We start from the raw sequence: 22,182 nt of genomic DNA, 5'->3' as shown, positions 1-22,182 counted from the left end.
TTAAAGAGATTTTTTTTGTTTCAAAACTGCTACTTTTCCCTCTGAATTTCTGCGATTAAGGTTTGTAAAACATAAAATCCTAAAAGTTAAAATTGAACAGGAGAGTTGCTCTTTAAACAGCATAATTTCTCATTTTTAAATGTTTATATATCATTTTTTATTTTTTAATGGTTATTTTTATTCATTATTTAGTATTATGTATTCAGTATGTAGTATTGTTTTATTTATGTTATTTTGTTTGTATTTGTATTTTTTTTATTTTTATTTTATTTATTTATTTATTCATTTATTCATTCTTTTTTTCCGTGACCGAGGGCTTGGCCCTGACCGACACAAAACAAACAAATGCTTGGATCCATTGGCGTTAATTTCATTGGCTCGTAGACGTCTCCACGATCTCGTCCTTTCTCGCGATACTGCATATCTTTCCCAATGAGCAGCAGATTCTGAGCTGGATTCAGTCGCTGTTGTGGCTGAGAGGCAGTGCAGGCAGTCAGTCAGTCTGCTCGGTTGAACCTTGATTCAGCCTGAGGTAAAACAGGAATCTTTTAAACTACCCGACCAAGCGAAAATAACTACTTCTGGGCTTCCCTGAACCAACTCCGGCTCTGTACGATACCTTTAATCCTGCAGGTAAGGTTGCTAACGTTATGTCTTGTTGGCTCCCTCTGTCCAAACACTCGTGTGCAGTGCTAGCTGATATTTTCACAGTTCAGTTTCACATCAGCGAGGCAACATTTAAATCCCACCAGTCGTCGTTTCCTCTCCTGTCACATCTTAACGTTACCTTCGTGAAACGCTTGGCCGTTAAAAGTCTTTAATACAACCTTTGCCTTATCGGCTTGTATTAACGGAACCCGAGGGGGAACACAGCAACTTCAAAGCTCAGTGTCTGGAATGCCATTCCCTGTTAGCTTGCATGCTAACGATACATCTGCTTAAAATAAAGTAGCTGTTTGCTGGCTCACCGGCCAGCTGGCTACGTCTTTCTGCCAGATCCACACCAAAAATGTCAGCGTTTTACAATATTGTCCTGTTGGAGAGGTTGGTGTCTCAGCGAGGAAGCCATGTCAGGCTTTTTTTTTTTTGTGAATGGACCAGATCAGAAACTGACAAACTTAAAGTGTGCCACCGGTTAGATCAGTCGTCTTACTTGAGTACTTTTGCTGTAGTTTGGGATGTTTTTGTGTATTAGGGCAAAGGTCATTTTCTTATGTGTAGTCATTTCTCCATCCACAAAGAATTTCCGTTATCCAGTTTATTTCCCCCTGCAAGCGCCACGCATTACTGCAGCTTGCCTGTTATTACACGTTGAAGGTAAAATACCACTTATGTATAATTGTGCATCTGGAAATGCAGTAATCAGAGATCCAATGATGTCAAATTAGCTTTTTAGGGTATACACATCTTGCATTGTCTAACCACACCAGTCTTTTAGAATATGTTATATATTTATTTTATAATATCTTTTGTGTTTTGGTAACGACAAAGCCGTTAACAGTGTGCATGGTTAGTGAGCATTGGGCTTCTATGCTGACAAAAGTTTTTGTACTCAGCTTGTACTGCTTTTTATTTTTAATACATATTGTGTATATATATTTATTCTTATATTGTGTATATTCTAGTACTTTATTTTCTTAACCTTGTTATATTTAGAGAAAGTGATTGCTTGTTTGTGATCAGGCTTGTTTTGGGTACGCCGGCAAGGATATATGAAATTACTGTTTGTCACTGACAGTTGCCTACTGCAAAAAACCTCTAAACATGTTTTTTTAATTTTTTTACTTGCGGTTCTTATTTGTCTGCTCTGTGCTAAGTGTGTGTGATCCATGAATCTGCATTTCAGAGCGTCCTGGCCTCCTAGTGTGTCCTCAACACAACAGATAACCTCCTGTCTCTGCTACCAAATAGCTCGTTGAACAAAAGGAGCGAGTAGAACGACTTCATCTTCATGGCTGATTTAGGGAGGTCAAGTTTTAAATTGTAATGATGAATGTTGTACATTAGGTCTTTCTGCAACTGCTATGATTTGGTTTTTATATGTCAAACTACACCACAGGCTATACATAATAATAATAATAATAATAATAATAATAATAGTAGTAGTTTTGTTGTTACTGCGTCTGACTATCAAATACTTTACATTTTGCTCAAGAACCAGCTGAATCATGTTTAAATATCTCTTACCGGAACTGTGTTGCATTCAAAATCAGTGTGAGCACAACCCCCAATAACCCACCTGGACTTTTACTAAGCCACTGAGGTTATTGTAGCATGTCTGGCAGGGGTCACTACTAACAGTTGCCACATCAACAATTTAATTTTGTCTGGTTGATGCTGTTGACAACCACTTTTTGGGTGTATTAAAACCCTTACAAAAAAAAATAAAAAAATTGTTTCACTGATTTGCTGAATCTCTGAATATGTACGTGGTCAACCGTAATCGCGGGAGGATCAGCGCTGAGGCAGCTCCCCCAAATGAACGAAAAGCGAAAACCTGAGAAGTGGAGCAAATAAATCATGTGATGGAAGAAACACCTAGAACAGACGGAATGCAGTATATATGTGTGGGAAACAGTGGGGGGTAGATATTACGTTATACTACTTAATAGGAAGTGAGGAGATTCTGAATTCAATGTGAAATACCAACAACCCATTTAGACCCAGAAAAAAAGAGTATTGAAATCTATAACTCTCAGCACCTGGCAAATTAATCCTTTACCCACTGGTATTGATCAACAGCTCTATACGCCTACCATAGATCTATTAAGGCCATTACCTACTGTGGTGCTAAGTGTACCTTTTCAAAAGTTATTCTTCCATCAGAAAACACCATCCAGCATGTGTTTTTTTTTTTTAATCCAATTCCACACCTTTCACAGATGTAGCATTAATCTCTGAGCATGTTGCTGTGCTGTTTGGTGTCTTTCAATGGCAGAGTCTACTTGCACAATTTCACCATATCTTCATAATTCTGCGGTATTAAACATTTCACAGTTACAGTAGTCTTGAACCCATATTTCCCCTTCAGGTTGTCATCTCCCGTAAATATTAGACACAGGGCCCTATTGAGTGTTATCTGCTGAATTTGGCAGTGTGCCGTTTTGTGTCGCACGGCTTTGATTTATTGTTGATGTGTGCCCTTCCAAAGTCATTTCAGTCTCTTCTCTGATGAGTGTCCTTAATCAGCACATTTCAGCACACAGCATGAATCAGTCAAGTGTCCTTGTGGCTTAAGTTGTCTCTTTTTGTTTCTAACAGGTACAGGACGGATTTGTACAGGACATAAAGCTGTCAAATGGGGACGGTGTTTTATGATGAACTCTACTCATTTGTACCCCTTTTCTTGGGCACTTTTACAGCATAGTGGAAGCAAAGTAGAAACCAGAAATGCAACTTGTCCAATCCTTGGCTGTATACACTGTTGTGATCACTAGCCTTAAACCTAAGACCATAGCTCTCTCATCTGCTCTCTGAATCAGGCTTTAAAATAAATTTGATTCCCTATTATTATGCCTAAGCTTTCTTTCCAAAGTCTGAACATGTCTGTCTCAACAAGACTCAACAGCAGAAAGATCTAAGTCTAGGCCTGATTACATATTTTAGTGTGTGCATGAAGCCTGGAGCTTGATTTTCTGAAGCATTGGTCACTGTGTGGCACTTTTAGACTGGAGGAAAATCCGATTTGTTTTTCAAATCAGATCTTTAAGACCGACTTTCAGCAAGTGTTCAGATCAGATTTGTGTGTCCAGAGTACATTACCAACCTATTCCTCCTGCTGTAGTAACAATGTTACGGCTTCGGTAACTTCGTAGCTACGCTGGCGGCGCAGCTTTTTATCTGCTCCGTACTTCTGTCACTCTTGATTTTATGTCGTTGTGTGTGTCACGTTGTGTGAAGTGATGCAAAAGAAACTTTGAAATCTGATTTGAGTGTCCAAACTGAGACATTGAGATCTATAGAAATCTGATTGGACTCATACTTAACCAACTCCAAATGCGGTTTGAGTCCGGTTTGAAAACATTTAATTTCATGCGTTCTTTGGCTATCCAGACTTTCTAAAAACCAACCTGAATACAGTCTGGATATGCCAAAAATGGTTTTGGTCTGAACAAGGCCTTAGGTAAAATATGTGTCTTCCGAGCAACCGTTCAAATTCCAAAGTAAGTATAGTGAATAAGTGTCATGTGCACATTGTTTCTCTCTCTTGTTCCAATACTGTTATTGTCTGTACCATCCACACCTTAAAATAAGAAGTGTCTGATGTTTTTCACTCTCATGGGCACCAAACCACTTCCAACTTGGACTTGCTCTGTGTCAACTTCCCGTTTCTCTCGAGATGAGGGCTAGATTTAATGCAATCTTGCATTCAACTAGCTTGATAATAAGTAAGGGACATTGTCAACCTCTCCAATTTGTTCTTATTTGTATGGCAAAGATAGTCTATAATTGCTTAGAATTGTCAGTAGTAATCAACTGCCCGGCCTCATTCCCTTCATGGTTTAAAAGGCGAGTTCAACTTTAATTTCCTGAAGACTCAAAAATTTCACAGCCCAACAAGCACTTCATAATGGCTGCTTGTCATAGTTTTTCTAGCCTACATTCTGTGTTAATTCTTGGCAGTGGGTTGGGGGGGTTGGATGAGTCCAGCCTCTCTGTGGGACACCACTGTTGTAAACCCTTGCCCTGTGACCCTCACAGTACAGTCAGCCATGGCCCGCTTCAAAGGCAACACGCAGAACGCTCATGTCTGCATACTTTGAAGCCACAACCCTCCCCCAGACACGTTCCTCTTTACCCCTTGTCTATACTAAATACCAACCACCCCCTCCAACAAAAGTGTCCCAGTTGCTCTCAAGCACACAGACAGCCGATACGGACCTATGCTCCTTCTCAATATCCTCCATACTTTTTGGCTTTCAGTGAACGAGTCTTTCAGAAAAGAATGTTTTTAACACCGATTTTGTATTTAGCCGGGATTAAGACACCGGCTTTCCAGGGAATTGTAACACTTGACGGGGAGCGAGGTCCTCTGGTTGGCTGGCTCATCAACCCAGGATTCGGTTCCTATCACAATTTTTAACCTACGATACAAACTTCGATTCTTTCTTTTTCTTTTGGGGGGTAGGGGTTGGAGGAGAGTTTTTATTTTGTAAATATTGTTTTTATATTATATATGGGAAGGATAACTCTGGGAATTGGAAGGGGTGTGTCGCGGTTCTTCCTTCCTTCTCAGTGTCACTATTTCGGTTTCATATTACATATCGGTACAGCCCTAGTGAAAGGCTTGCGCCTTTGCCTTCTGTCCTGTCTGTCACAGCATCAGTACCCGGACCCAAGACCCCCACTACCCTGCTCCTTTATACACATGGTTCAACCGTACATTTAAGCCAATATTGTAGTGTTGTTCTTCTCAGCCACAACTGTATCTTGTGACAGTCTGACTTGCAAGTATCTATTCAATGGCACAGAATAGCGATGCCACTGTGTTGTCTCTCAAGTTGTGTTCTGTGCGGGTCAGTTGTTCTACTACATTCCATTTTTACGCAAAATTTGGATTATCCAAGCTTGGAACTCGGGCAACCACTGAGTACCCCGAGCTAAAAATCCAACACAGCTGCTCCGTGTATCAACAGTTGTGAAAGCTGTAGTAACATACAGTTGTTAGCACTTGTGTTATTTGTCTCCCTAATTCAGTCGTACACACAGGGCTGTCCATATTCTACTTGTGGTTGTTACGATGTTTGTATGCACAAAGAACAGTGTAATGCAGTGATATAAACTGGCATTGCTAACCTGGCTAGTGTTAATGAAAACCGACTTGTATACGGAACGCATTCAACTCAGGTGTGATGTCATTCCCAGCTTCCCAGTTTTTCTCAAAATTGAGGACTACCGCTTACTGTGCCACAGTAGAGGTTTTGGAATAATGGACTACAGTAGGAACACTGTATTATATGTGGGCAAACTGCTTCAGTTATACATGTATCTATTTAGCTCATCTCTTGGTCTGACCAAAAGTAAGTAGTTTTTAGTAATTTAGGTAACTGCATGTGTGATCTACTTCAGGGGCGACTTGTAGCTAGCACAATTATGAGTAGAGGCTGAAGAGCAGGAATTTTCTTTTGTTGCCAAAAGAGAACAAAACTACTTTTGTAAAATGTGGTGAGTTAAACACATAAAAGTGCGCTGGCACTCTATGGGGTCGGTGAACCGTGCTGACCCGTTCAGACAGATCACTGCTAGAGCCCGACCGATATATCGACGGGCGGACATTATTGGCTGATATTTGGCATTCGGTATTGGCATTTCTAATGGCCGATTACATTTTTTTTTTTCTAATGTTAAATAAATTGTTCTGATAAATTAATATTATAAAATTAGTGTGTTGGCTTGCATAGTTTGTCCACCAAGAGGGCGCTCTACAACGTCCCTATTGGCAACACTCTTATTATTATTTTTTTGTAATTGTGTATTTGTTCAACGAGCTCTAAGTGTCATGTCTTAAGTTTGAGCTTTAATATATATTGATGTTCCTCTGTTCTGTTGTGACAAAACAAATTATGATAACTCATAAATAACTACAAATAACTAATGTTAGGGAAAGCTGTTTGTTTTGTTATGCGTTTCTGTTTTTGTTTTTTTAAATATATATTGGATTTTTAAATAACCAAATATTTGTATCTTTATCGGCCCTAATAATCTTTTATCGGTCGGGCTCTAATCCCCACCAGCAAAAACTAAAACAACAAACAAAACTGCAACAATTGTTGTAGTCGGTTAATAGTTTGAGCTATTTTTTTAAGCACGAATGCTAAATATTCTCTGGTTCCAGCTTCCCTTATTTGAAGATTTGCTGCTTTTCTTTGTCTTATAGCAAACTGAAGTTGTTTTTTCTACATTTTTTACTGTTGGTCAGACAAAGGAAGTAGTCCTCCTTGGACTCTGGCAAGTTATTATAGGTATTTGTCACTAATCTACTATAATTGATGAATGATAAATATAATAATGATAAAAGTAGAAGTACTGATTTAACTTCTGTACTCAAGTTAAAGTAACAAATTCAGGCTTGGAAATTCACTTAAAGTATAAAAGTAAAAGGAGCCTTATGAATGACAACCATTTTTTATGCAAAGCTACCTGGACCCCATGAATGTTAATAGAGCGCTCGCTGAGAAACTTCAGTCAACAAAAGGCTCTTTATTCTTTATATGCCATTGTCTCCATTTAAAATGGATGTCTGCCAATAGGCCTAAAACATCACATATTTATTGTGACAGAGACTGGAACTCCAGGTTAATACAATCCCGACTGAGTAGCAAGATATGAATTCAATTATGATTCTGTGAGAATATTCTGATCACATTAGATTGAATTCGGTATTGATGGCGCAAACAATAACGGTAAGTCCAGTGAAATGATTTGAAACTCGTTATATATATATAAATATATATTGGAGGGTGTCGAGTTGTAAAGATGGCTGTTAAAACAATTAACTAAGACATCCTTTATCCACATACATAAATGCTAGCAAATGATAACAATAAACCCACAATTGATTAAATTATCTTGGTGTGAGGCATGGCTCTGCGCGCTATTCTCCGACATGCACTCACAATCACACCTGATAGACGACCTTTTGTACAAAACTAAAGTAACGAGCCAATTTTGTAAAATGTAAGGAGTAGAAAGTACCGATATTCGTGTTTAAAATGTAAGGAGTAAAATTAAAAAGTCGCTACAAAAAAATAGTAAAGTAAAAATATCTGGAAAAATCTACTTAAGTACAATAACGAAGTATTTGTACTTCGTTACTTCCCGTCTCTGGTTACAACCCTACTTCATCAAAGCTCAGTGGCCCTCGTCTGTCACATGAACATTTAAAATAAAAACAGAAAGGTAAAAGTCTCCAAACACCAGTGACTCCTGCTTTATGTAGTTAAATTATTGAACACTTGCCAGTTTCAGCAGTTGACCACAATGTCGGTACAGCTCGGTTGAAGAGCATCACAGTCATGCTTTGGCCCTGCTCCCATGCTCAAAAGTGTGTGCTGCACTGAACTGTGATTTATTTAAATGTTTTTGGTTCTCTCTCAAAGCAGGAAAGTAGTTGTCCAGATATTATATTTATGAAGGACTTCTCTTTTCCACCCAGTTTGATAATTGAAGCGCTGAGTACATAAAACCGGTCGTGAAATGTCTCTGGGCTGCCATTTTACTTCACTCTCATAAGTGCAATCTACTCTTACTACCCACTGTGGATAAAGGATGTCTTAGTTAATTGTTTTAATAGCCATCTTTACAACTCGACACCCTCCAATATTGCAAAACCGGGAGACTCTGAAGCTCTCTCATCTTCCCTGAGCAAAATTAGCCTTCCACTACCCTCCTTCGCTATGCCTCTATGACATTCACACTTGATTAGCTTTGCAAATGAAATTTTCCTGCTTTTTAAGGTAGGAAGCGCGACCTTGGCCCCAGAGACCTGCTAAGTCTTTTTTTGCATTGGCTGGACATTTTAAGCTAGGAGGCTGTCCCAGCAGTGTTTTGCTGCAGCCAACGCTCATGCTTCATCAACACTTGTTTTAGCTTTTCTTCATGGTCCTTTTGTAGCCTCATGTCTGGACACTTGGTTAAAAGAGCCCCCATTTGTGAGTTGATTTACAGGAAAGCTAGCAAATCCTTTAGCCACTTGACTTCATATAGCTTACTGGTATAACAAAATGTAACAGTCCTCCATAAGAGTTATTAATTAAACCTGTGCTTGCGCTTGTACGAAATGTCCACAATGGGAAAAGGTCTGTTTCTTATGTAAGGCTTTACCTAGGTTACATGTAACAAAAGGCTGATATTGATTTGTTTCAGGTTTTTATATGACCAAAAGGTCAGCTATACTAGGCCTTTTTCACAGGAGACATTTTGACTTGTCATTTAGTAGGAAAAAGCACAGGTCTTTCTATTATTAACAGGATGGTAAATTAACCTTTTTCCCCAGCCACAATGATTGGTGGAAGCCCAATTTTACCAGCCACTTGTATTTTTATATCAGCCACTTTTTCTGGAAATCAAATTAATAAAAGAAAGTCCACTAGTATGTTTTTAAATAAATCACACCACAAATCCCAGAAAAAGTGATATTTCATAATATGGGCACTTTAAGTGTTCCATTAAGTCATGACAGGGAGCCAGTATACACATACCAGGACCCTGAAGCTGAAGAAGCCAAATGAAATCATCAGTTTGACATTTAACTATTGCAGTGTTGGATCTATTATTTGAATACTGAAGACATTTGCAATACTGTAACTTCTAAAGAAGTTTGTCATAATTTGATGCTCATCTTTGAATATTTGAGATTGCGGCATCATGTCTGGTTAATTATGGTTTTGAGCTGAACTCCCATTGCCATCCTGGGTTTTCATTTGCCCAAAAACATAGCCCACACATGAAGAATTTGACTTTGTAATCTGTTAGAATTGTGTTAAGGAGTCAGTGTAGCTAATAAGCAGTTTTTGACATTGTCTTACATCCCCAAACTGGTCAGGAGATATTTTATCACATTTGATTTGGTTATATTTATTATCTAATGTCTGTAAAATGTACGTGCCTTCATTACATTAGCTGTACTCTTGCTAACTCATCTTCCATAGCTCTGCTCAAACTGGCAGGTCAGAGGGGGTTTAAGTTGGAGCTTACTGGTCGAATTCAGACAACTTTGTTCAAATACTGCCACAAAATTAGAATGCCATTTACAGCACGACAGGGCAGCACAATAGCTCAGTGGTTACCACACAGCAAGACGGCTAAAACCTGCTCGCCTTGCTGTGTCAAGGGAGCTTGTTCTCAGCATGAGTGGGTCTCCTCTGGGTGCTCTGGTTTCCTCCCACAGTCGAGACCTAAACGTAAGGTGAACGGGAAACTCTAAATTTCTTCTCACAAGGATAAACATTCAATGAGTTTTGAGCAGTCTTCAGTCGATCAGGTAAACAATGGTTTCAAAAGAGATGGTTTAAAATGTCTTTTTACATCCAAATTTGGATGCCGGAGACCGATTTTAGAATTCTTCTTTTGATTGGTCAAAAACAATTTCCTTCAGATTGTTGGCTGTAAAAAAAAAAAAAAAAAAGTAAAATAAAAATAATAATCATGTTTTGACCAATCAACAAGTAAAAGCCACAGTATACGATATTTGTCAGATGACATGTAGTACCTCCCATTTGCACTCTTACACTAGAGATGTCCTGTGCTAATTAATTTGAGTGAGGAGGTACTATATGACCTCGTCATGGTCGTTTCTTTTTGCTAGAGAGATTTATAATTCCTTTTTTACATTTTATTTTACATCTGCCTTCTCATTATGAATGCAGCTGAAGTCTATAAGCCACGGGAATGCTGACTGCAGAAAAGGGAGTGAATTTGCTGTCTCTGTACAGATCCACATATGAAGAAGTGCAGCTAAATGAACAGGCTTTGCTGTACCATCGAAGCACATGTCTCGTCTCCACTTCGCTGCTTCTCCACTCCCAGAACCTACTGTATACCCGATCCCATGCCTGAGTAGCACATTTGCCATTCAGCTCAGCTCTGACAGCACTGTTAGCAATGACGAATTTGATGGACCATGGCTATCTCAATGTCATATCTTCAACCCGCTTTATCCTTCTAATGTAAGAAGGACATTGTGATTATACAACCAAGGGAAGAGCCTTGGTTGTGGTTTGTAGGCCAGAATAATTGTGTGTCTGTGTGGGTGTTGGTGTGGTCTTGTTGGATCATATGAACACAGGGTTACTCTTTCATTTCTTCAACCACCTTCTTGAAAAGGTTGATGTTTTTGCATATCCAAAAACCTGTTTATCTAAGTTTTTTATAATGTTATATTGCTGTTTAAAGTTTATTCATTTGATTAGGACATTTAATCAACATTTCTGTAAATGTGGCGTTAGCCAGTCAGCAAATTTTTAACTGTAGTCCTACCTAGCATGCATGTCTTAATGGTGGGAAAAAACCAGAGCACCCGGAGGAAACTCAGGCAAACGGGGAGAACATGCAAACTCCACACAAAAAGACCTGGAACCACTGTGTTTCCTTATTGATTATGAATATGGCAATATCCATATTATTGTTGTTATTATTAGTAGTAGTAGTAGTAGTATTTTTTCAATTTTTTCCGTTTTGTTGTCTCCATCTATTTCTTCATTTACACTGTCGCTCCATAGGGTTTGTCTCGTAGTGGACCCGTACCATTTGCGCTAACTTGTGCAAGTGGCACGCTAACTGGCCAATGAACCAGAATCATTGTAGCGTTTCAAGTGGGCTTTAAATCGCGCACAACTGAACCACACAGCCAGCGGACGGGACGCAACACCCACAAAGTAAACAATATATAGCATATTTATCGCGACACTTTTGATATATTGCAATAAAGATATTGAGGTGATATATCTTGCACCCCTACTTGTTGGTTGACATACTGTCAAATTATATTTACTGATTGTCAACCGTACACAATGTTTTTGACTTTGAATCTTTCTGCAACATGGACTCTCTGAGTTACAAGCAGATTGCCATGTGAACATTGTCAAAGAATTGGCATGGCCTTGTGCAATCTTTAAAACTAGAAGAAGATTATTGAATCCCCAAGCATAATAGCAAAGTTCTCTTAAAGGTCCCATGACATGGTGCTCTTTAGATGCTTTTATATAGACCTTAGTGGTCCCCTAAAACTGTATCTGAAGTCTCTTTTATATAGACCTTAGTGGTCCCCTAAAACTGTATCTGAAGTCTTTTATATAGACCTTAGTGGTCCCCTAATACTGTATCTGAAGTCTCTTTTAGATAGACCTTAGTGGTCCCTTATACTGTATCTGAAGTCTCTTTTATATAGACCTAGTGGTCCCCTAATACTGTATCTGAAGTCTCTTTATATAGACCTTAGTGGTCCCTAATACTGTATCTGAAGTTCCTTTATATAGACCTTAGTGGTCCCCTAAACTGTATCTGAAGTCTCTTTTATATAGACCTTAGTGGTCCCCTAATACTGTATCTGAAGTCTCTTTCCCAAAATTCAGCTTTGGTGCAGAATTACAGCCACTAGAGCCAGTCCCACAATCAGCTTTCCTTAGTATGTGCTGTTTCTGAGTGTGTAGCTTTTGAGGAGGAGAGAGGGGGAGCCACTTTGCTCGTTTGAAACCCAGGATGTCTCTTTCTCGTGGGTGGGCCAAATTCTCTTGGTGGCCATAGCAGAGAAACGGGGGTAACCTTGCTCCTTATGAGGTCATAAGGGGCAAGATTCCAGATTGGTCCATCTGAGCTTTCATTTTTTCAAAGACAGAGCAGGATACCCAGGGCTCAGTTTACACTATCGCCATTTCTAGCCACTGGGGGACCATAGGCAGACTGGGGGAACTTACATTAATGTAAAAAAAATAAATACTCATAGTGACATTTTCATGCCATGGGACCTTTAACATATTCCTGTGTGATCCTATACACACTTATGCCGGAAGGATAAACTGAAAGGGTGGGAAATTGCCTTAGAGTTACAGAGACAGGAAGAAGGGAGCATTTACAGGGAAGGGAGAAAACATATGATTGACAGGACACTGCTGCCCTGACTGGAGTTACAATTTACTTGGAAAGGCCACTTATTGGTAACCCTGCAGAATGTAGCAAAGACAAGGTCAGCTAGAAAGAACCATTTAGGCCTACCTCTCCCATATGCCAGACATGTTCAACAGTGTTGCTGGATTTCTGGTAACTTCTCCACCTCTGTGAGACAAACGTGCTTAACATGTTAACTCTCACGACAGACTGTCTCGGATATATCGACCGTGACCATTTAGATCTGGAATTTTCTTTCTCAAATTGAATATGGAAGTCTGGTAACAAAAGATTGAATTAAAAAAACTTTTAGTTTTCTGTGAGTGAAGGAGATGTTATCAGGCTAAATCAAATTTCTTTGTTAAGTATTGGTTAATTTTCACTGCAACAGGACTGCTGTTATCAAATCAACATGTTTGGCTAGAGTCACAACAAGAAAAAAAAAAAACAGTGTGTCTTTAAATCTTTGAGTCAAACTTTTTTGTTTCTGTATTCATTCCTGCCAAGGCCGCTGGGGATCCAATCATGTCATTAGGAAGCTGACCTTAGATTCCTCTTGGAGAAGTGTATGCAGCGCTTCCTCTCCCACAGAGAAATCATAACAAAGATAACTGCTCTGCTTCCTGCCTCTGTCCTCTTTCCTTCTTCATAAGGAAACTTTATCTTTCCGTCCCCACATCTTCATTACTGTTCCCCCTCCCAGCACAGCACAGACCCAGATACAGAATCTCATGTCATCCGTACATTTAAGTTTCCATTATTACACATGCTTCCTTTTCAACACCAAAGCCGATTCTAAAGACAAACATCTTTTGTTTTTTTTAAGTAGCAGGGAATTCACGCAGAACCGTCGCAACTCTGCCGTCCTGATGTTAAGCCCGTCCACCGACTCTATACACGCTGTGATTGGCCTGACCAGAATTTGGTTTTTCCAGCTCACTGCTAGACTGACCCTGGCTGCAATTTACATTTGCTGCCGCTAGGATGTGTCTAGATTTCTACGCTAATGCATTACTTAATAATGCTGTAAATGTGGTCTGCATTTGGACATTACTGGAAGTGAGACCACTGCCTTACTTGAGCGTGCCTGTTGTGATAAATCACCTGAAACATTATGGTGTCCCACTTTCCTCCTTTCTATTCTTGTCTCACGTGGAATCTGTTTTTTTTCAGTCAGAAGTCCTGACATTTTAAGAACAAGTTGCTCTGTTTGAGGAATAAGGAAAATATAGGCAGAATTCTGAGAGGAGAAGAGTACCACCCTCCTGCCACCCTCCCCTCTCAGAAACACTTTGTTCCCCCGTCTTTATTTCTTCATTCCATCATATCTGCCGATTGAGCGATATATACCATCAAAGCCTTTTTTGAAGCTTCCCACTCTCTTCCAAAATCCTTTTGATTTTCGACAGCATGAGCTGCTTAATATTCCAAACTAGTCGGTGGCCTTTTCAGAGAACTAACAAGGTTCTGAAGATGCAAGTCTTGTCTCCATGTGAAAGGCAGCTGGGGCACAGCGTTCGGCTTTTTCCAAGCCCACTCCGAGGTGTCTGTGCAACCAACAAGTTCAGAGCTGTACCGTCGGATGCACAGAGGCCAGTAGGACATGTTCTCGTGTCAGTTTCTTTCTGCACCAGCGCCCATCCTCTGTCCCTTCAAAGACAAAATATGTGTTTGGGCACTCTAGGTATGGCTTATCTATTCAATTATTTTTAGTTTTTTGGATTGCTGGAGTCAGGAAATCATAGTTTGTTTGTTTTGATTAATTGAATTTCCATTTTGTAGCCTAAACTATGAATCGATTGTGCAAGAAAATAATCTGCAGATTACTAATAAAATAACACACCCTATTCAGTCATTATTCCATTAGTTTACTAAACGGGACAATGAGGCTCATAAACATAGCATTTATCTAGGAAACATATATCATCATCTAAAATACATTTTTAGTTTAGTTTTTGTCTACGGTCGCGCGTTGTTTTCCTTTCATTCTATTTTGTGTGTGTGTGTGTGTGTGTGTGTGTGTGTGTGTGTGTGTGTGTGTGTGTGTGTGTGTGTGTGTGTGTGTGTGTGTGTACATTTTTTTTAAACTCTGAGCTAACAGAGAACTGAAATATCTGTGGCAAATTAAATATCATGTTGATACTTTCAAGGCCAGTTATTTCATGAATCAGGATACTATGCATCCTGATAAAGTTCCCTTGGCCTTTGGAATTAAAATAGCCCCCCCCCCCCATCCTCACACACCCTTCACCACACAAAGAGACAGGTATGGGGAACTTTCCATAAGATCATGCAAATCAAATCAGCTATTAAGCTAACTGAAATAACACCATGCCTATTTGTATGGTGAAGGATGTGTGGTGCTATGGGGTTAGAAAGAAAATTGGTGTCCTTTTTTAAAAGGTTGGATTTTCCTAAGTCTTTTTGAATTCAGGCATTACGATCAGTTTCCAAAGGATGTATTTTTTATTTTTTTAATCAACTTTAGCAGGGGTGCGTAAACTCTCTCAAGCCACTGTAATTAATAGTTTGTCTATATCGTTAATTACTGTTGCTAAAGGTTTGCTGTGTGTTTTATTTGATGCTTCTGTGATATAAGTTATTGCTGGAATCCAATGGTGAAGTCTTTCCATTGGCTTCTTTTGCAGAATGAAAGCGGAGTTCACTACAGACAGCACCACTAAGTCTTGACAGGCACCAAGGGTATTTACTCAGCTTCCAAAAACTTCCCAACTCTATTTTACTTTCATCTTGGCTTCCTCTTGCAAGCTTGCCTTTGACGCCTCCCACTCCAAGTCTTATTCTTTCATCCTGTTTCTTCAGCTAAGAGTTGGAGTGCAAAGCAGGAGTGGCTCTTAGAGACGCTTCATTTTTCCCGTTAGTCTGTTTGTACTGCGTTTGCACACCGACTCCCCCTGCCTCCCCAGGGCCTGTTTGTGCGTGTTCCCTCACCCTTTAACTTGGACACGCTAACGTTAATATAACCGTGATCTAATGACTGAATGCAAAAAGAAGTGGAAGTATGCTGTTTTATGGAAAAATAGTCTCTGCATGGGAAAGAAGAGAGCAAACCGTGGGTGTACAGCGGCACCCAATCTGGGGACAAAAAGGGAGTGACAGCCCCTAAATATATGCAAAGTACCACTAAATAACGTCACAATTTACTGTTTATATCCCTGAACACTTGTGACAACCACAACGCATCTCCTAGCATGTGATGCAGGCCCACTGAAACACTCTTTGTTTGCTCAATCCAGTGTGAAAATGACCCTAATGTTTTGAGTGTTGGGAGAGGTTGGCATGGGGCCTGTGCTTTGAGAGAATATGCCTAACGTTGGTGACTAGAGTAGGCGCCCAGGTTTGTATTTTTTTGGGGGGGGGTGAATTAAAGATCTTTATTTCGGCAATGAAATATGTTGTTTTCTGGTCTATTTCATTCATTGCAATTCATAGATGTACCCCAGATTGTCTCAATTTAATCGCTTTTGACGGGTTATTATGAATATCCAATGAGCGAGTTTCAATTATTTTTAAAAAGTGCATGTTCTATTTAACATTTGGTAGAAAACATGCAAAATTTAAATTCTTTTGTCTCCTTTTCAGTGACTTATTTAAACTTGTAGATGTAGCTTTGTTTTGATTCTCCTTTGTACGCACACAGTAATCCATTATTTAGGTAATATCTCAAACAAAATGTGTGGTGTGTGTGTGGTGTGGTGTGTGTGTGTGGTGTGTGTGTGTTTGGTGGGGTTGTGTTTTGGTGTGTGGGGTGTGTGTGGGTGTGGTGTGTGTGTGTGTGTGTGTGTGGTGGTGTGTGTGTGGTGTGTTGTGTGTGTGTGTGTGTGTGTGGTGTGTGGTGTGGTGTGTGTGTGTGTGAGACACATTCATCAGTTTGCCTCAGCAAAAAAAAACACCATTACTTGAGCTCTTCACTTTGCAAAACACAATTCTTGGATATTGCTTCGGGCATCAGATGGTCAACGATGTCTGGCACCGGGGTGGCATCAGTGGTGCGATCACTCAGTGTTTGGCCAGCCAATGACTCCCCAGAGAAAATGGATGTGTTATGAATGCCCAACAGATGGGTCTCCATCTCTCTTTTTACCCCAACTACAGGTCTTGATAGATTGCTGCTTGTGTCAGGATGGCAGCAAATGAGGAGCGACTAAAATAATTAATGACCTAATATCACTTGAGTCAAGCCGCAGTATAAGGAATATCCTCAGTCTAATGTTCAAAATGCATTCACAGGAGACAGCCATAAAGTTGATGTTCATGATTCATATGCAAAGTGTCAACTCTTTTCGTGAGAGAGGTCGATTAAATGGGACAATATGTAAAGGTTATGAAAATGGTGTCAGCACCGTGCTAAGCTTTGAGAGCCACATGCTAAGCCACCTTGAAGAGGAGCTGGAGTGCTTCTTGGCTTGCATTGCCCTTGATAACGCAGCCTTAAGAGATTATTTCTAAAACTCATACTTGCCTGATTCAACTTCAGTTTTAGAAATTAAACTTCTGTCTATGTCTGACAATGTAATTACAGATTATTTAATTATATTAGCCAACAAGTTTGGTTTCCTGTAGTGTTTTTTGTAGCAATAGTTTATACCATGGCCACATAAGGTGCTCATAACTGATTAAAAGATGTCAGAACACTTAATTCAGAACACCTCAAACACTCCATCATTCTTCGCAACACACTTACACTAAGTTTTGAAAGTTTTGAAAACCAGACTGATTCATATTTTACACATATTGTTACAATAAAAAACAAACGGTAAACAGACAAAAATGATCACATTATTTAAATTGCATTATTTAAACTTAAAAAGAAATGTATATCTGCAGGGTTTCCCCCAGAACATTGGTGGTTTAAACATGTAGTTACAGGATGTCTAAACACTCATCTCATTCATTAAATACATGGCCTTTTCTGTGTAATGTAGCACCACAGCTTCTTTTTTTCTGAAGCTTAAAGGTACACTATGTAGTGTATTTACTGTAATAAATCAACATATCTGATTCCCATTGACATGCAGGGAATAGTGGAAAAATGTAATAAATTATTTTAAAAAATGACAAATTACTGATGTTGCATGGCTTTTTACAAGTTTAGACAGCTGGCTAATGCTACGCCAACATTTGCTAATGTTAGCACAACTGCGTTAGCCTAGCCTGCTAGGTAATTATTAAGACTGCCTTCGGAGTTTCCTTTATCTGCGTCCATGTTGTCAACATAAGAACTGTGGCATCGGAGAAGGTGTAAATCTCGCGCCAGGCCATACCCATATCTGCACCACGTCTCCAAGGTGAACAGCCTCTGGCATGTTAGATCAAGGTAGTTAAGAGAAGTTGGCAATTCACCAATAATTGGTGGCATTAGCCTGTATGTATGCTAGCGGGTGCACCAGCCTCCTGGGGGCTAGAAAAGGTGCCCTTAAGTTGCCTGCCTCATATTTCCCGACTGGATTACCGCGTCCAGAGAGAACACCCCATTTGTGGTCAGAAACAAAGAAAATTGAATTTTGGAGCCTGGAATGGGCATACTCTGATGGACGGTACTGCCATTATTGCCAGAGAACTGCAAAGGAGGAGGATTCATAAGATGCACACCTGACGAAGACTGAACCTTGACAGCCTGAATGAAACCACCACCCAGCAGCTACTTCAGGACTCTCTTGAGGAAAGTCTTCAGCAAGAATATCCTGACAACGTCAAAGAGCACTGGGGCCTTCTCAAATCCACCATCCGTGACTCATGCAAATCCACCCTTGGTTATCAGTCCAGGAAACATCAGGGCTGGATTAATGAAAATAACACAGAGATAGAAGAGCTTCTCTCCAGAAAACGAAAAGCCTTCAGAGTGTGGCAAAATTATATAACATGTGAGGCCAAAAGGGCAGCACACTCTAGAGCCAAGGTTCAGAGGTTGATGAGGGAGCTCAAGAACAAATGGACAGAAAAGGCTCTAGAACTCCGGAGACTGGCAGATTCAGGTGATATCAGAGGCTTTTTCAGTAAGGCTGTCCATGACCCTAGTCACCGCAGCTTAAATCCCCTCTGATCAAAAGATGTACAGACTCTCTTAAAAGACAATGACTCCATCAACGCACGTTGGAAGGACCACTTTCAGAAACTTTTAAACCATGACAGCTCAGCTGAGCCAGACATTGGTGATCATATCCTGTAGAGTCTCATCAGAGAAGACGTGGGGGAACCCAGTTTGTTAGGCTGAATCTGGAAACTACAGGGGCATCTTGGTCTTGTCAACAAAAGGCAAAGTCCTGGCTTGTGTCTTCGCCAACCACCTGCTACCACTATCTGAGGAGGTACTCCCTGAATTACCGTGCGTGGCTTCCGTCCATCCAAGGGAACAGCTGACATGATCTTTTTTGCTTGCCAGCTACAACAAAAGTGTCGGGAACAAGGACTACCTCTGTACTTGACCTTTATAGACTTAAGAAAGGCCTTTGACTCTGTGGATCGTCAGGCATTGTGGAGCATACCATCAAGATCTATGGATGTCATGACAAATACATCCGTGTACTGAGGCTGCAGCATGACGGCATGTCAGCCACAGTGCTCAGCAAAAGTGGCTCTGAACCTGGGACATTTACTGTAGTAGTCGGTCAAACAGGGATGTATCATTGCACCCACCACCTTTTTTTTTTTTTTTTTGCCGTCTTCAGTGCAGCGATACTGCACCTCACTGACCAAGAGTTGCCACAGGGGATCCCAATACTTTAGTGGACGATGGCAGGCTCTTTAACCTAAATAGGTTCAAAGCCAAGAGCAAAGTCAAGAATACCACTACCAGGGAGCTGCAATACGCCGATGATAACTCCATTGCTGCACACTCCCCCGAAGACCTCCAGGGCATCCAAAGGCATACAGAGCCCTGGTGTTGGCCCTGGTGTAGGTTGTGTATCACCTGCAAATTTATCAAAAAAATTGAATCATCACTCAAACAGTATTAACAAAAATAGAAATGTATAACCTTCATGAAGTCAGGATTCTTTGCTGGACAATCTTATATAACTTGTTAAGAAACTAAACTGTAATAATTTCTTCTGACGTAACAGAGAACACATAAAACACTGTGGGTTACACATTTAATCTGGAAACAAAAGTGGTCTGACATCCACAAATGGGCAACTCAAGGTTTTTTTCTTCATGTCTTTGCTTTAAACATATGTGCATATTACGTGATGAATTGATTATCTTCGTTGCACACAGAGGCTACTAAAGAGAAAGTCCTAATTGAGAACCCTAATGGCATATCCACACTTGCAGACTCAGCTCCTGCAACTTTTTGTATGTTATGTGAAAAGCAGATACCACAGCCTGTGTAATGGTCACTTTTGGTTCAACACAGAATGCATGTTATTTTTGAATGGCCACAAAACTGGTATGTATAGATCTTTGTGTTATTCTTGACTATCTGCTTTTGGCTTCTGTAGAAGTAGATGCCTGTGCAGCCTCTCAACTGAGATGCTTCTTTAAGCAAGAAAACACTATATCCAGATGTTCAGCGAGAAGAGATATCTAGAATGAAATGTTGCCCAGAAAATGCATTGATGGCAGGAATGGTGCAGGATAAGCTCCAGGAATAATAAGTTGCGCTAGGCTGACGTTGACTCTCATTTTCTACTTCTCACCATCTGCCTGCAGCACACCTGCCTCAAAAAAGCAGCAGTACGCCCATACAGTACTCAGGGAATATTGATTAAGACTGCTGACATTTCTACTTCCTTTTCACTCTGTCTGGGTACAGCCTGTGCCATCTTTCACAGGAAGGCAGGTTACAAAAACGCCCGCATCCTCCCTTTGTGCCATCAGAGCATAATTATGTCAGAAAGATTGAATGTAATTTGTTTCTTAGACCTTAAATGATTTGCTTCCGTAGCCAGTGTTGTGGTACAGTAAGTCTGATAACAGACAAAGGGATGAAAAACCGATCTCCCTGCATCTTATGTAGCACACCAGCTGTAGTGTGTTAATGGGGGTGTTTTGTTTCTAGCCACAGGCACTCTGCAATATTTTACTGTCACATTCTTAAGGTCTGGCTTTAACCTGTAGGTGAGAAAGAATGATAACAGCAAAAATGTGTATCTAGATTAAGTTTCACGCTTTGACTTCTGTAACTTATTCTTAATTGGATTGCATTCTTTTGTAAGATATTAATGTCATATTTTTGGCCTTCTGTCTGTCAGCTTTGCAATAACAGATGGAGCTCAGCTGGTTTTATTTCTACAATATCTAATTTAAGTGCTTTGTCAATGAGCACATTTCATAAAAAGATCAATATTCTCTTTGATATGGTGATTTAGCACCTTCTTTGGTTTTAATAGTCTGTTTCAACAGGGGCTAGAAATACATTGGTAGATTAATTGCATTGTAAAGTATCCATGTCACTCTCAGCGCATTTGCACAGATAGATTGGTTGTACATTAATGACCCTGCTGTCAGAAAGCCTATAAATTCATCATGGCTGCAATTACAATTATGTATTTGTTTCCTCATATAAATTTATAGTGTCAGAATCTGTGGAGCATGGATTTAAGGTTATAATTACCTACAATGAAAAAGAGTTGCAACAGTTGATAATTGATAGATAATATAATTATAATATAATTGATAACAATTTCCCTCAAACGTTTGTATTGAAAGCTGCTTAGTGTGCAGAAGCAATCACTCATAAATGTGAAGAATGTGGAGCCTGCATAGAGTAAGATGTTCAGATTACTGAAGAACTCATTCTTCTGTATAAATATCGAATCCTATTTAAATTGTGTCAGCCTTGTGAATAGTTAACATGTGGCAGACCGGCGACCTGTCCATTGTTCCTAACTTTGCCTCAATGCAATGTCACTCTCCACTATGATGTGACCCAGAATAGCAATAAGCACACATTTGAAATTGATGGAAATGAATGTGGTTGAGTAACAAATGTTAGGTCGGTGGAAACTTTGGTTTGATTGGACGTAAAGAGCAACACAGGCCTATAGGTTAGTAATTCCCAACCTTTGAGTCAGGTGGACCCACAGAGGAAGTCACAAGATGAATCTAGGGGTCATAAATCGGAGTCAAAAATAATAAAATAAAAAATTCTGCTACGTTATCTTTATTTTTGTAAAATACAGTGTAGTTTACCTCTTAAAATGACTCAAACGAAACAATCAGAGAAGGGAAAAAGACTAATATTCAACTCATTGACATGCAACTAGTGACAAGGGGGCACAAGTAGAGCTGGGCAATATATTGATGTTGTATTGATATCACGATATGAGACTAGATATCGTCTTAGATTTTGGATATATTGTAAAATCATAATATGGTAAGTGTTGTCTTTACCTGGTTTTAAAGGCTGCATTACAGTAAAGTGATGTCCTTTTCTGAACTCACCAGATGGTTCTTGCTATTCTATCATTTACCTTTAACCACTAAGTCATTAAATCATTTCTGGAGAATATTTATCAAAAATGTCACTGTGTAAATAACATTTTGTTAAAGCATCAATAGTCAACAATAAAATATCGTCATTGAGGAATTTGGTCAACAATATCATAATATTTTTTT

The 22,182-nt window shown here is 39.6% G+C and overlaps 1 protein-coding gene across 3 annotated transcripts in view; it reads left to right on the top strand.

Moving 5' to 3' along the window:
• The first annotated feature begins 435 nt into the window (after positions 1 to 435).
• Positions 436 to 22,182, top strand: part of glceb (glucuronic acid epimerase b) — a 49,507-nt gene continuing 27,760 nt past the window's right edge. For 2 of the 3 annotated variants that reach the window (XM_032515954.1, XM_032515969.1), the window contains exon 1: positions 436 to 633. The gene's annotated coding sequence lies outside the window, so the exon portion shown is untranslated. Of the gene's footprint in view, positions 634 to 15,251; positions 15,307 to 22,182 lie in introns of all 3 variants that reach the window. The other variant, XM_032515960.1, reaches the window with a different exon arrangement.

Source organism: Etheostoma spectabile, chromosome 1, assembly GCF_008692095.1.
Source record: "Etheostoma spectabile isolate EspeVRDwgs_2016 chromosome 1, UIUC_Espe_1.0, whole genome shotgun sequence".
NCBI lineage: Eukaryota > Metazoa > Chordata > Actinopteri > Perciformes > Percidae > Etheostoma > Etheostoma spectabile.
The sequence above is the reverse complement of the archived record's forward strand: the minus strand, read 5'-3'. Positions and strand labels throughout refer to the sequence as shown.